General features: G+C 41.9%; 1 protein-coding gene and 1 long non-coding RNA gene across 3 annotated transcripts in view; one reads left to right on the top strand and one right to left on the bottom strand.

Moving 5' to 3' along the window:
- Stard13 (StAR-related lipid transfer (START) domain containing 13) overlaps positions 1-13,046 on the bottom strand; it is a 390,686-nt gene that overhangs the window by 350,932 nt on the left and 26,708 nt on the right. The gene's annotated exons all lie outside the window — the stretch shown is intronic.
- Positions 1-13,046, top strand: part of 1700028E10Rik (RIKEN cDNA 1700028E10 gene) — a 45,409-nt gene that overhangs the window by 19,772 nt on the left and 12,591 nt on the right. Inside the window, exons 3-4 of one of the 2 annotated variants that reach the window (NR_045699.1) lie at positions 16-92; positions 6,045-7,718. The exons of the other annotated variant lie outside the window; for it this stretch is intronic. This is a non-coding gene — a long non-coding RNA (RIKEN cDNA 1700028E10 gene). Of the gene's footprint in view, positions 1-15; positions 93-6,044; positions 7,719-13,046 lie in introns of those variants that run through there. 2 annotated transcript variants of the gene reach the window in all.

Raw genomic sequence — 13,046 nt, forward strand, 5'->3', positions numbered from 1 at the left:
ATTCTACATTTTTAGGACTTATTTTCAAGCATTGTGACCCAAGTGAAGATTATGTCTTCTCTCATTAGCTGCTTTGGAAACCAGTAATGGAGGTACTATTGCATCCACCATTAAAACCCTCTCCCTATCCTATGAATTGTTTCTACTCAGTATACTTGACGCATGGAAACCAGGTCCTCTTCCATGTGGACCTAAGAGACTTCCAAAGACTGCTCAGAACTCTCTCTGACCAGAATCAAGCAAGTAATTCCAAGATGCTAGCAACACTCAACCAAACCAAACCAAACCAAACCAAACCAACAAAACTATACTTTTTGCTTCTTTTATTGGCATATCTCTAATTTTTAGTTCTACTTAGTAAGATTGCTTATCAATTTTCTTATTAATAATTAAACACTTAATTCCTTGGAGATTAGTTGAGGAAAGTTGGCTCTTTATTCCTTATGAGACTTTTAGTAGGCACCATGGGCCTAAACAAGTGTGCCCTGCCAACCACAGACACTCTTTTACTAGCAGGCCATTTACAGGTTGAATTTAGGTTAAGGGTATGGAGTTTAAAGAGTCAGTGCACAGAGCTGGAGAAGTAGTTCAGTGCAAAGCACTTGTCTCTCCCACGTTGGATGACTAGGCTGGAGTTTGTTTAGCAGATCCACAAAGAAATAAAAACAATGGCAATAACTGATTAACAAACGATGTGTCATTCAGTGCTTTACCAAAAGCCATTATAGACTTTTAAAAGTCTGATTTAGAGTCAGTGGACATGCTCAGTGAGTATGGTGTACAAGTATGAGACCTGAGTTCAAATTCCTGGAAGCCATGTAAAGGTGGAGGGTGTAGCATGAGAGTGTGTAATCTCAGCACTCTCATGACTCCATGGCAAGTTGAGACGAGTCCTCAGAAGGTTGTAGGTACTAGCCTGGCACACACAGAAGAAAACACAAGTCCCTTTGTCAGACATGGTGGAAGCTACACATGACATAGCATGTTTGTGCCTAACCCCCCCCCCCCCATTATAAATTAACAAGAAAACAAAAGGTCTGATGTTTTCCCCTGATTCTGCCATTTAATAGTAATTGACTTCAGAAAGGTCAATTAATTCTAATCTGTAAGTGGGTAATGTTCATTAAAAATGAATCTGGGAAACAGTGCTCAAATATGAGCATGTCCTGCGCCCTGTGGGATGAAAGGGGAGAGTGCCCACGTGACCATATTGTCCTTTCTTATACCTTTGCTGTCTCAAGTAAAACCTGGGTTGAACAAAGGATAATGTTGCTACCTCCTTTGATTTTTCAGCAAATTTTGAATTTATTGCTCTTGCCTTTGGGTGAATGATCAACTTATGTGATTCAAATGGCAGAGAGGTTGAGGTGGAGAGATGTGGAAATTATTTTTCCCATGTATGGTCATTTCTTTTGTTCCATCACACTGGAAGATGGCTGTTAAATTCAATTAGCCATTTTTTTTCCTTCTTCATGTTTCAAAAAAAATTTTTCCTGCTGTGCTAGGAGACCTTGATTTCTGTTGCTAGGAAACCTTGAAGGTGCTTTTGCTTTTCATGGAAGCGGTGTTTAATACAATCACTTTGACTGATAGCTTATTGGCTCCTTGGCTTTATGCCAACTCAAGAGCAGCTCACTTCAAGTCCACACAAGTTAAATCTAGAAGTGGGGAAGGTACTGACCCCTCAGGCACCCTGTGGAACTGCCTCATGGGCTTCATGGGGGTGGGAGAAAGGAAGAGTGGAGGGCAAGAACCTCCCTTGTGCCTGGAGAGCTTTGATCTGCGTTAGTATTGGGCTTCCTTTGGACAAAATGTTCCATGGAGGCAGGAGGTAGCTGAGTGGGTTGAAAACTGTTTAAAAAGCCCTGACCCTAACCTAGCACAAAAGAGAGGTGTCTGAGAAATCACTTGCCAAGAAATAGGCAGCTCATGAATTCCCAGCCTGGAGAGTTAACAGGATCTTTTGACTAGACATCTCTTTGCACCATCCAAGGTGCTCTGCACACCTTACATGGTCCTTCCTCAGAGTGTGTTCTGGGACTTCACAGTCCAACTCTGTCCAAGGCTCTTGAAGTTCGGCAGCCCTGGACAGAAAAAGTCATGGTCGGTTGTACCAACAGGCTTCTCCAAAAAGATGCTGAGATTTTTTTTTTTAACTTAACACTTGCCAGTCATTTTCTCGAATTCTGTTCAAAGAGTATGGGTTTCTTGAGGGGTGTGGAAGAATGTTTTGTTTCTTCTTGTAGCTATGATCTTGGGGAGGACTTTTGCTGAGTGTGAGAGGATCTGTCTTAGCAATACTATGGCCAGCTGAGCTGAGCATTCCTCTGCAACAAACACCTAGAAGAATGTAAAACACCTTTTGAATGTCCGGCACAGCTCAGAAGATTTAAAGGGAAAGCTTGCAAGAAAGGAAAACCAAAGTCTTTACATATGACTTGATGCTGTCACTACTTTGGGCCAATGGGTGCCAGCAGTTTAGAGTCCGTGTCAATTTAAGAAGTTGAGCCCTGGATTGGTTTAAGATAGAGGAGTATAATCAAAATAGCTCTGAAGCCCAAGGATCCATAAGTCTAGGACTTTTAAGGATCTGCACACATGTGAAATAAGCAAATCGGAAACAGCCACAGTAGAGGGTGGCCACAAGGAGGTTTCTCTCTTTGTGTTGAGTGCCCAAGTAGAGGCATATGATTTCAATTTTGAACATTTCTATGTGGGCTTCATGGGGAGGCTGAAGATGCTCCCTAAACATCAAGAGCCCATTGAGATAATGTATTAATTTCATACCACCGGTTCTAGTCTGATGACAAATCTAAAAGAGTGCCTTGCAAAGGCCAAAATATACTTCTTACATTTCTAAAAATTTATTGGATTCTCATGGGTAACTCACCTAAGTTATTTTCTTTTGAGCTCAGACCTGTGTGTTCTGAGTGATTTCATAATCTGCAATTTAAAAGTTGGGAAGAAATTCACCAGTAGAAAGAGTTAGAATACAAAGAGATGGTATATCTAGAGTGTGTGGATTTTTATAAGGACTAAAAATGTAAGACAGTCTTAAAATTAAATACATTAAAATAGGTCAATTAAAAATGTCAAGTATAATTTTGAGAAATGAATAAAATTGAATTAAAAATTAAATTGGGAGCAAGGGAGATTGTGGAGAGCCGTGCCGTGAGCAATCGCATGTGTGCCGTGAGCAATCGCCATTATAAGATGGCGCTGGCTTCCACTGTGCCTAACTAGTAAACAAGCCTTATGCGCAAATGCAAGAGTGAACTCACGCCTAGTCACTGCCCATCTCGAGGCGTAGTAATGGGGTGATGGGCGAGCAACGAATCAGGAGCTGTCATGCCACATCAGGTGCTGAAACGTCACGCTGCGGGCTATATAAGCAGCGCCATTTTCCCGGTTCGGGGTCTTCCTGAGAAGCAAGCAATAAAGCTTGGCCACAGAAGATTCCGGTTGTCCTGAGTGTGTTCTTGCCGGCGGGGACAAAAGCTTGGGATAGGAGATATCTCCACAGGTGAAGTACTTGACACACAAGAATGAGGACCAGAGTTCAGGATACCAGAAACCATGCAACTGTTGGGAGAGTATAGAGTCCTGCCTGTAATCTCTGTGCTTTTGTCAGAGACAGGGAACCCCAGGCTATCAAGGTTATCAGGATCAGTTCTGAGTTTAAGCAAGAGAACCTGCCTCAACATACATTGTGAAGAATGATGGAGGAAGACATCAGGTATTAATCTCTGGCCTCTATATGCACATACACACACATGTGTGAACACACACCCATATACACACACCACATACATACATCATATACGTCTATGAAAGCCATAGAAGGATGAATATAAATTGGCAGATTAATCAACTCTGAGCTGAGAAGAGAATTTGTGAATGGAAGAGTGTGTCACTGTGCCTAACTCTGAGGATCAAATTCAGATCCTCCCATTGGAACAGCAAACAGGTTATCCACAAAGATAACCCTCTAGGCTCATAAATTCTCAAATATACATATATATGCATACATATGCATACATAATACAGTGCATACCAACTATGAGGAAAAGATACACACATGTGTGATGGTGAAATAAAAGAACATCAAAGTCAAGAGCTTTTCTGCAAACACAGAAAAAAGCCAACTGTAAACATTCAACAACAGAGCTCTCCCAAGCCATAGCAGAGTCCAGGAAGGAGCATAACTCAGTGACGGTAAAAATCAGCTCTGCACAAACCTAGGATTCTCCTTTGAACTAAAGAGGAATATGCAAATAAAGGCAAAACATAGATACATTCAGACAAAAGTAGTGAGTTCAACTCTTGCTCAAATATATACCAGTCCAGCAATTTACAGAGAACAAAAACAAACAAACAAAAAACCAAAACTGAATCCAGAATATAGAAGACTCAAGAAAATAGCAAGAAAAAAGTTGATAATCAAAATGTTGGGGGAAGCCTTAGGTGAATTGATTTGAAGACCAGCATAAGCAGATGGTGCTGTTAATAATGACAGTCTCCTGGGTGCTATAGAACTAAAGAGATGCATGTGAAAGATCTTACTGAAGTAACACAGCAAAGCTGACAATAAAACATCCAGGGTGCTGGTAGATGCATGTAAGAAGCCCAGTTCTAGGAAGGCATAAACAGGATGATTGAAAGTTGAGGGTCAGCTCTCAAGACAAAACAAAATCAAGTGACATGAAAATTCTGTCAGCCATAAGTTATTTTTAGTGAAAAGGATGCTATTAGAGTTAACGAGATAATTCAGTAGAAGAAAAAAAATTTAAAATTCTAAGTTCCTATATAAATCCTCTTAATATAGAAAACAGAAATTGACAGAGCAATTGAAGGCACACAATCATAATGAAATGTGCATAACTCATACAGATCAAGAACATGAAAAGATTCATAAATGTGCATTCAGGTGATGACAAAGTGGGTCAATTAAGTAGTATGTTGAACTTAGAAGGAATATATTATATTCAAGTACAAATAGTTCACTGCTAAAAATAGTCCACACACTGAGCCATAAAAAATTCAGTACATATGAAAAAATGACAATATATTTTGACCTGTGTTATAAAATTGAAACCAAAATTTATCCCAAATTTCACAAAGACTGGAAATTTAAAAAGTTCATGGGACTGCTCTTTCAGAGGACCTGTGTTCAATTCCTAGCACCCATACCACGGCTCACAACCGTGTCTAACTCCAGTTCCAGGGATCCAACACCCTCTAAAGGCCTCCTTGAGCACTGTGCACACATAGTGCACATACACACATTTAGGCAAAACACCCATGCACATAAAATAAAAGTAAATCTCAAAACTGCAAGGATAAGTGATCCAGTCACACTGGATTGTTCTGCACTGCCCTCTGATTTCTCTGACCTGTTTGTCCATGCTGAGCCTGTGCTGACTGTGTGCTGCCAGGGTCCTTGGCCATGTTTAAAAGTGAATATCGCTAAGACCTAAGACCTGTGGCCTCGGGCAGAGCTACCAAGAGCTTACCCTGTGGGGTAGTTACATGATCATTTTGGTGACTGCTAGTAAAATCCAGCTGTTGTTTGTTTTTGTTTTTTGTCTATTTACTTTTTGTTCTGCATTTTGCTTTTTCTCCCCTGTGAATCAAGACACAAGCAAGGTCAAAGGCAGTCAGTTTGTCTATCCTAGGCTGTTACATAAGAGCTGTAGCCGGAAGGACTCTTTGCTGGCTCACCAACCACAGAGGGGAGTCATTTAGGCTAATGTCATTGAAAGGACAGCGTGGTCTCTAAGACTTGTAGAGTTCTGGAGACAAGCAGGAAACTAAGAAAAGGCATGCTTGCTTCCCCTCCACCCACTGCCCTTTTGTGGGTGAGCTTTGGGTGAATCCACAATGTCCCCAGAGCTCTAGCAGGAGGGATGGCGTTGTGAAGGGGGAGAGTGGCTGGTTCCCAGTATAATTGATGTGGGTTTCCTGCAGCATTCGTTGGTTCAGGGTATCCACTTTCCCTCACATAATCTTCCATTGTTCTCCCTGGTTCCTGTTTGATTTGGCAGGACTGACTGCTGGCTGTGCACTCCAATGCTCCTCATTCCGCTGTGCTAGACTCAGCTGAAATCCTTGCCTCCCCTCAAAGAAGCCAAATGCATCATGAACAGTGACATTTCTGCTAGCCAGGAAAACATAAAGAAATCCCAGTGAAGCAAGAAGGTAGACAAAATTCTTTCCAGCATTTGAACAAAAAGGGTAATTGTTTTTGTTGTTTTTGTTCATCTAAGTTTTATGGAAGTCGATTATCCAACTCTCTGCTGGACTTTCAAACCTCCTTTTCTCTGTCCTACATAATTTAAACACACTATAAATACCCTTAGCTACTCTGAGGGCGGGCCCATATTTGCAAGGCAACCACGGTTTGAGATATTGTTGAATTTGAAAGGCAGCACTTCCTTGTCCGGCACATAAACTCCAATGAAGGTTATGATGAGTGTGCTGGTGGTGGCCACGTTTGACAGCCAGACAAGCAGCTCATTTATTCCAAAAGACTTTGAATCCATGCCCAGAGTCAAATGTAGACTCTTTTTTTAAAACTCAGGAGGCTTGAAATAAGAAAGTTAACTGACTCACAGTGCCCTTCTTGTTAGGGAGTAGGAAGGCTTCAGAATGGAGAGAGGGCTAAAGTGTTTGAACCTGTCCGATGGCTTCTTTATGGGGTTCAGCCATGGTATTTCCTAGCTTGTCTTGTGTGAAAGTCTATATTGCTTGTTGAAGGTTGAAAATATCATCTCTTTATGAAAATCCCCAATCCTGGGAAGAAAATATAGAATGAAAAAATAAAATGGGATATAGGAAGCCTGTGGAATAGGACTTTAAAAACCCCTGTGCATCACTGAATCAGTAAATGAGCTAACAAGAGAGTTTTGTGGCCACCAAGGACCCCCTCCATGTCCCTGCTTCCCTCAATGATAGACATAACCTGTAAGTTGAAGTAAAACCTGTCTTCCCAAGTCACTGTTTGGTCATGGTGTTTATCACAGGAACGGACAGCAAACTGTTAAAAGTGCATGCTATATATTATAAGCCTAGTCAAAAGCTGGAGGCTGGAGAGATCACAGACCTTAGAAGCCATTCATTATTACTGTTTTGCTAAGTAGACGGTCCCATTGCCTCCTAAACACTCATGTTCATATGCATTGATTAGTGATACTCTCACCCTGAATCAGGGTGGCTTATGGCAAATAGGAGGTAGTTAATGCAGAGGCTCACACCTGGTCAAAGTGTCCAGAAGTGTTACAGAAGAACAGGTCAATAAGAACCTAAGAGCCAGAGGCTAGAGATGCCTGCGTTTGAAAAGATGACTTCTGGACAAGACCTGGCTGTTATAGTCATAAACTCGTTATGGAAGGTGGAGGAGTGTTCCTGAGACACTACTGACAGTAAATCCCTCCCCGAGGGGCTACCAAAAGTTAATAGTTGCTGTGGGTAATGCATTGTGCTTCCGGGTGATGTAGCCACCAATGCATTGCCCTTGTTCCAGTAACTATCCTGCCAGCTATACTTATGTAAATTCAATGGCTCACACACAAAAAGAAGACTTCAAATTGGAGGGTACTTGCTGAGGAGTTTAAGCAGGAAGAAGAAAGGGGGTGTGAGGATAGCAGGGAGTGAAATGATTAAAATTGGTTATATATGTATATGAATGCCAAAGAATAAAAAGTAATTTTTAAAAATTCAACAGTGATCCCTTTGAGTGTGTTCTATTGCTCGGCACTAAAGGTATAAACAGATTTTGTTATCAGAAAAAAATGTCTTTGTACTGAATACAGATTCCCAGAATAGTACAGAACAAGGTTGAAGCCAGGCTGTGCCTCCAGGCTGGATAGTGAGAGGAACACCTACCTATTTCCCAGAAGAGCCTTACTGTGCATCCTCTGAGGAAGAGAAACCTTTTACATAAATATGTCGTGAGCCTTGGTGAGGCAGGGCACTGTAAATTCACAGTATCAGAGATGTCATCCTGACACCTATGTGTCACCCTGCACTCACAGAGAAAGGACTTTCGTATGGTCTGTATTTAACCCCGGCTGCAAATAGCTCTGCTGGGAAATGAATTACTTATGAGTTGTTAAGTTCTATTCAGACCGACTAATACTTTATGTAAATCTATGTCTTCCTCAAGCCTTTGATTTCACTCAGGTGATTCTTGATGCTCCCAAATGTTAAGTGAATGAGCTTAATGTTAGTAACACAGTGCCATCATTGATAGTTGCCTTAGTCAGGGTTTCTATTCCTGCACAAGCATCATGACAAAGAAGCAGTTGGGGAGGAAAGGGTTTATTCAGCTTACACTTTCCACATTGCTGTTCATCATCAAGGGAGTCAGGACTGGAACTCAAGTAGGTCAGGAAGTAGGAGCTGATGCAGAGGCCATGGAGGGATGTTTCTTACTGGCTTGCTTTCCCTGGTTTGCTCAGCCTGCTCTCTTATAGAACCCAAGACTGCCAGCCCAGAGATGGTCCCACCCACAAGGGGCCTTTCCCCCTTGATCACTAATTGAGAAAATATCCCACATCTGGATTTCATGGAGGCACTCCCCCAACTGAAGCTCCTTTCTCTGTGATAGCTCCAGTCTGTGTCAAGTTGACTCACAAAACCAGCCAGTACAATAGTAATTCAGTGCCATCATTATTTGTGTATGTGTATTATTTATGATGTGTCATATTATTTAACATTTGCTAGCTCTGTAGAAGAAGCCACACCAAGTATATTAACAATACATTTCTTGCCAGGATTAGATTTGATTTTAAAATGAAGTAGAAGGGATGAAGGAAGAAAGAGGGAAGGAAGGAAGATGGAGAGAGGGGAGTAAACAGGGAGGGAAGGAAGGAGATAAGGAAGGAGAACTTCCTATCATCAGAAAGAGGAAGGCTGGTATGTATAACTGCTCTTTTTCTTTTTATGAAGATCATGGTAGGATGCCACCCACATAGAGAGAGGGTCTTCCCACCTCACTTAATCTAGTCTAGAAACTCTCTCACAGACATGCCCTGAGGCTTATCTCCTAGGTGATTCTAAAGTCAGTCAAGTTGACATTCAACATTAACTATTGAACCACCCCCATTTGAACATTAATGAATACTTTAACTCAAAGAATAAGGAAGGTAAAAAGCAAAAACAAAACAAAACCTACATCCAATGACCAGAGCCCAAGAAGCCATGGACAGGGATGATGCTAAAGATGACTATTGATGTCCACACCTACAGCAGCAGCAGCAGCAGCAGCAGCGACAAACAACCTTTGGTTGACCTCAGCACTAGAGTTAAACACAGAGGTATATCCCATACAGTCCACTGCATATGGCACATCTCCTGACTTATTAGAACTATCACACTCTTTTGAGAGTGAAGAAGTCAACTCAGGAACTTTGGAAAATTCCACCAGATTCCTCCCCTCCTGGAAGAGAAAGGTCATAGAACACATAGGCACCCCTCACCTCCGGAAGGGAGAGGCTAATTACATTCCTCAGACTACAGTGGGAACCAACCATTGGCCACCTGCAGATGAGGAAAGCCCTTGCTATCTCATTCCCTAAGGACCAATCAGTTTAAAAGTCACACTGTTCTGCCAGTCACATTGTGCCTAGTGGCTGTTTCTCTATTCTACCTCTGAAAACTGTATAAAAACTCGCTGAACGAGCTACCTGGGGTCACCACCTCTCCTTCAGGTCTGGGACAACCTCAACGTGCTGGAACAATAAATTCCTCTTGCTTTTGCATTGATTCCCAGCTCTGTGTGGCTCACTCAGAGGGTTCCCAGTAACTAAGGTTCTTCAGAGTCTTACAAGAGCTATAGAAAAATCAAGAGGCTCGTGTTCTGACACAGTACACAAGGCCTCAAAATAACAAATCATCAGCAAAGCATAATGGAAAGCACAGTACAAAATGCAGTTGGGAATATTGCTGAGACTTCACAGCAGTCTCGTGTTCCAGGCCATATCATCAAGAAAAGGCCGTAGTCTAAAACCACTCTTACATATAAGTGAGAGATCCATCCTGACACACATGTCAACCTCAACATGAAAGGACAAGAGATGTGAAGGAGCAAGATGCAGTTTCTCTCAGTGTTCATAATTTCCTTCCAAGTGACTGCAGATATCCACAGGGGTGGATAAAATGCCAGCAAATGAAATTAAATTAAATGGGCGAATTTAGAAAGAGTAATGCATTCTAAGAAATCAGCAGGAATGACTAATCAAGTTAAGTTAAAGAACATAAGATATTACTGAGAAATTTGATAGATTCTGGGGAAAAATTTACAAGGAGACTGTTCATCTAAGGGTACAGAAAGGATACTTAAGTGTATATTCTTTTTGTTCTGATTTGGCCCTACACCGTGCACACACATGATTTTCTGGGCTACTTACGGCATTAATTTGCAGAATACTTTCGGATATATCAGAAAGATCGGCAATAACTGCAGATGTGAAAAGGAAGGATGAAAGAATGAATGGAAGACTCAGGGATGGAAGGATAACCCCACAGCTACACAGATCACACCTGTCTTCACAGCATCATGTCTTACCCAGATCTTCCAACCAAGCTCTCTATTCACTATAGCTGACCTTCAACTATACATGGAATCAGTTTCAGAAGAGATAATCAGCACAGATGATCAATGGATGGAGTCAATCACCCGTAGTTGAGCCAATTTAAACTTACAAATGAATGAGATTCAGACTATGGTTATTTAACCTCTAACAATCCCAGTTGTAGACCTGCCCAACATGACAAGAGGGCAGTTCAGGTCATACCACTCCTGGTCACAGCGGGAATAAACTATAGGTGCTGGTGCTGGAATGGCAGGGCCAACGACTTCCCTAACAAGAAGTTCTCTTCTCAGCTTGACAATGGTTTCCAAGAAGTGACCCAAACCATGCTCACCATCTAAAGACAGATTGATTTTTGTTTGTTTGTTTTTTTGTTTGTTTGTTTTGTTTTTTGTTTGTTTGTTTGTTTTTGGCAGCAGTGGTACTTCAGAACTGACAGGGACTAGTTATCCTTACAGCTAAAGGAGGTGGTCTTTGCCTGTTTCTCCAAGAAGAATGCTGTTTCTACATCAATGAATCTGGGATAGTAAAAGATAAAAATACAACAGCTACAATCAGACATCCAGAAATGCAGGGAACGTGAGGCCTCTGATTCCTGGATTTTCGAAAACCCTATATGGAAATGGATACTGCCCTTCATAACGCCTCTTCTCATTTTTCTGGCGTTACTATTTGCTCCCTGCCTCATTAACCTCATCTCCACATTCCTCCTATGACAAGTTAAAAAAAAACACTACATAATCAGCTCCTTTTACAGGATTACCAGCTGCTGTCCACAGAGGAAGGAGCCTGGTACAAACAACTATCAGGTGGGCCCCATGGTGAAAGTCAGCAAACCCCAAAATTGAGGACACCCCCTAGACAGCAGGAAGCAGTTAAAGAGGTCTGATGCCCCTGTTTTCCTTTTACCATCTGCTTCCCTCTCCTCCCTTCTTTCTTCTCTTTATGATAAGAAAAAGGGAGGTATGTTAGCATCAGAACCATTCACAGACAGCCAGAAGTTGTTTACAGCCAGCTTCTGAACCCAGCTATGATGTCATCCCTAGGTGATAATGACCCTCCTGTGTCTGTTGCCATGGCATCCATCACACACTCCCTGTACACTCGTTACCTGTATCACCTGTGCTTCATGTGCGTCAGTTACCTGCATCACTTGCATTACCTACGTCACAGACTGGATAAAAGATACAGACCCTGACCCATAGCACTTTCTCTCCCCATCACTTCCTCATTTCTTCCCCTCACCCTCCCCCCACCCCCCTTTCAGAGGTGCCTCTCATGTGAGACCTGTGCTGGCTTGGCGTGATCTTTCCTGGAATGCGCAGTCTCCTATAACAGTCACAGGTAGGAGAGGGGAGGAGTTAATGTATTCACGGTAACTGATATATTCCTAACCAGTCAAGTCACTTTCCTCTTAAGTCATTTTCCTTTCTAGCTCAGAGCAAACCCTTCTGAGTGACTTTGGACTTCAAGACGAGTTCTGAGGCATGAGCTAGTCCCTCCTCTCCTCCTCAGGATTATACTTCAGTGAACCTGTTCCAATCAAAACTAGAGTGTGACCCATGTGACTTCATTCAGGGTATTCATGAATCTCCAAGAATCACACCTGATTTCGATGAACACAATACAGTGTATGAAGAAGTGGCATGTTAGAGAAACCAAACATTTTTTGTGGAACTGAAACTGGGAAGACAAGAAGATATATCTAGCTAATCCTTACTGCTCCACCACACAAATCTCCACAGCTTGACTCCGGGCAGAAACCCCATTGAAACTAAAAGCAAGAGTACCACATTGTATAGTATCTTGTTTAGAAATAAAAACAGCAGAGCCAAACAGAATTTTTAAAGATATTCCAGCTCTGTCTGCTAGAGATGATATCAGTTTGCTGGTTGGTTAAGAACATATTTGCATTTTAATAATGGCTCATAGGCCTGGTGATGTGGCTCGGTGGGTAAAATGTTTGCCGTACAAGCATAGGGCCCTGAGTTTATGTCCCCAGCATCCACACAATGAGCCTGTCAAGGTGTCACAGACCTTTCATCCCAGCACTGGAAAACATGGGAAGAGCCTGGGGGCTTGCTGACCAAGGAGGCTAAGTGAGAGACCCTGTCTCACAAAAGTAAGTAGAAGAAGGACTAAGGATAACAGCCAATTATTTGCTTTGGCTCTGCATGCATGCACATGGGCACAAACACAACACACACAGCACATGCTCATGCATATCATACACATACACACACACCACATATACACATATCACACACACACCACCGCCACATACATATTACATACACATATAGTATACACACCAAATATGCACATATGTACTACGCACACTACAGATACAAACATACCACATATGGTACAGAAACACATTACACACACTTACACATACTACACACACACACATACATATTACATATGGTACACATACCATAGATACTACACATC

The sequence above is a fragment of the Mus musculus genome, chromosome 5 (genome assembly GCF_000001635.26).
Source record: "Mus musculus strain C57BL/6J chromosome 5, GRCm38.p6 C57BL/6J".
Lineage (NCBI taxonomy): Eukaryota > Metazoa > Chordata > Mammalia > Rodentia > Muridae > Mus > Mus musculus.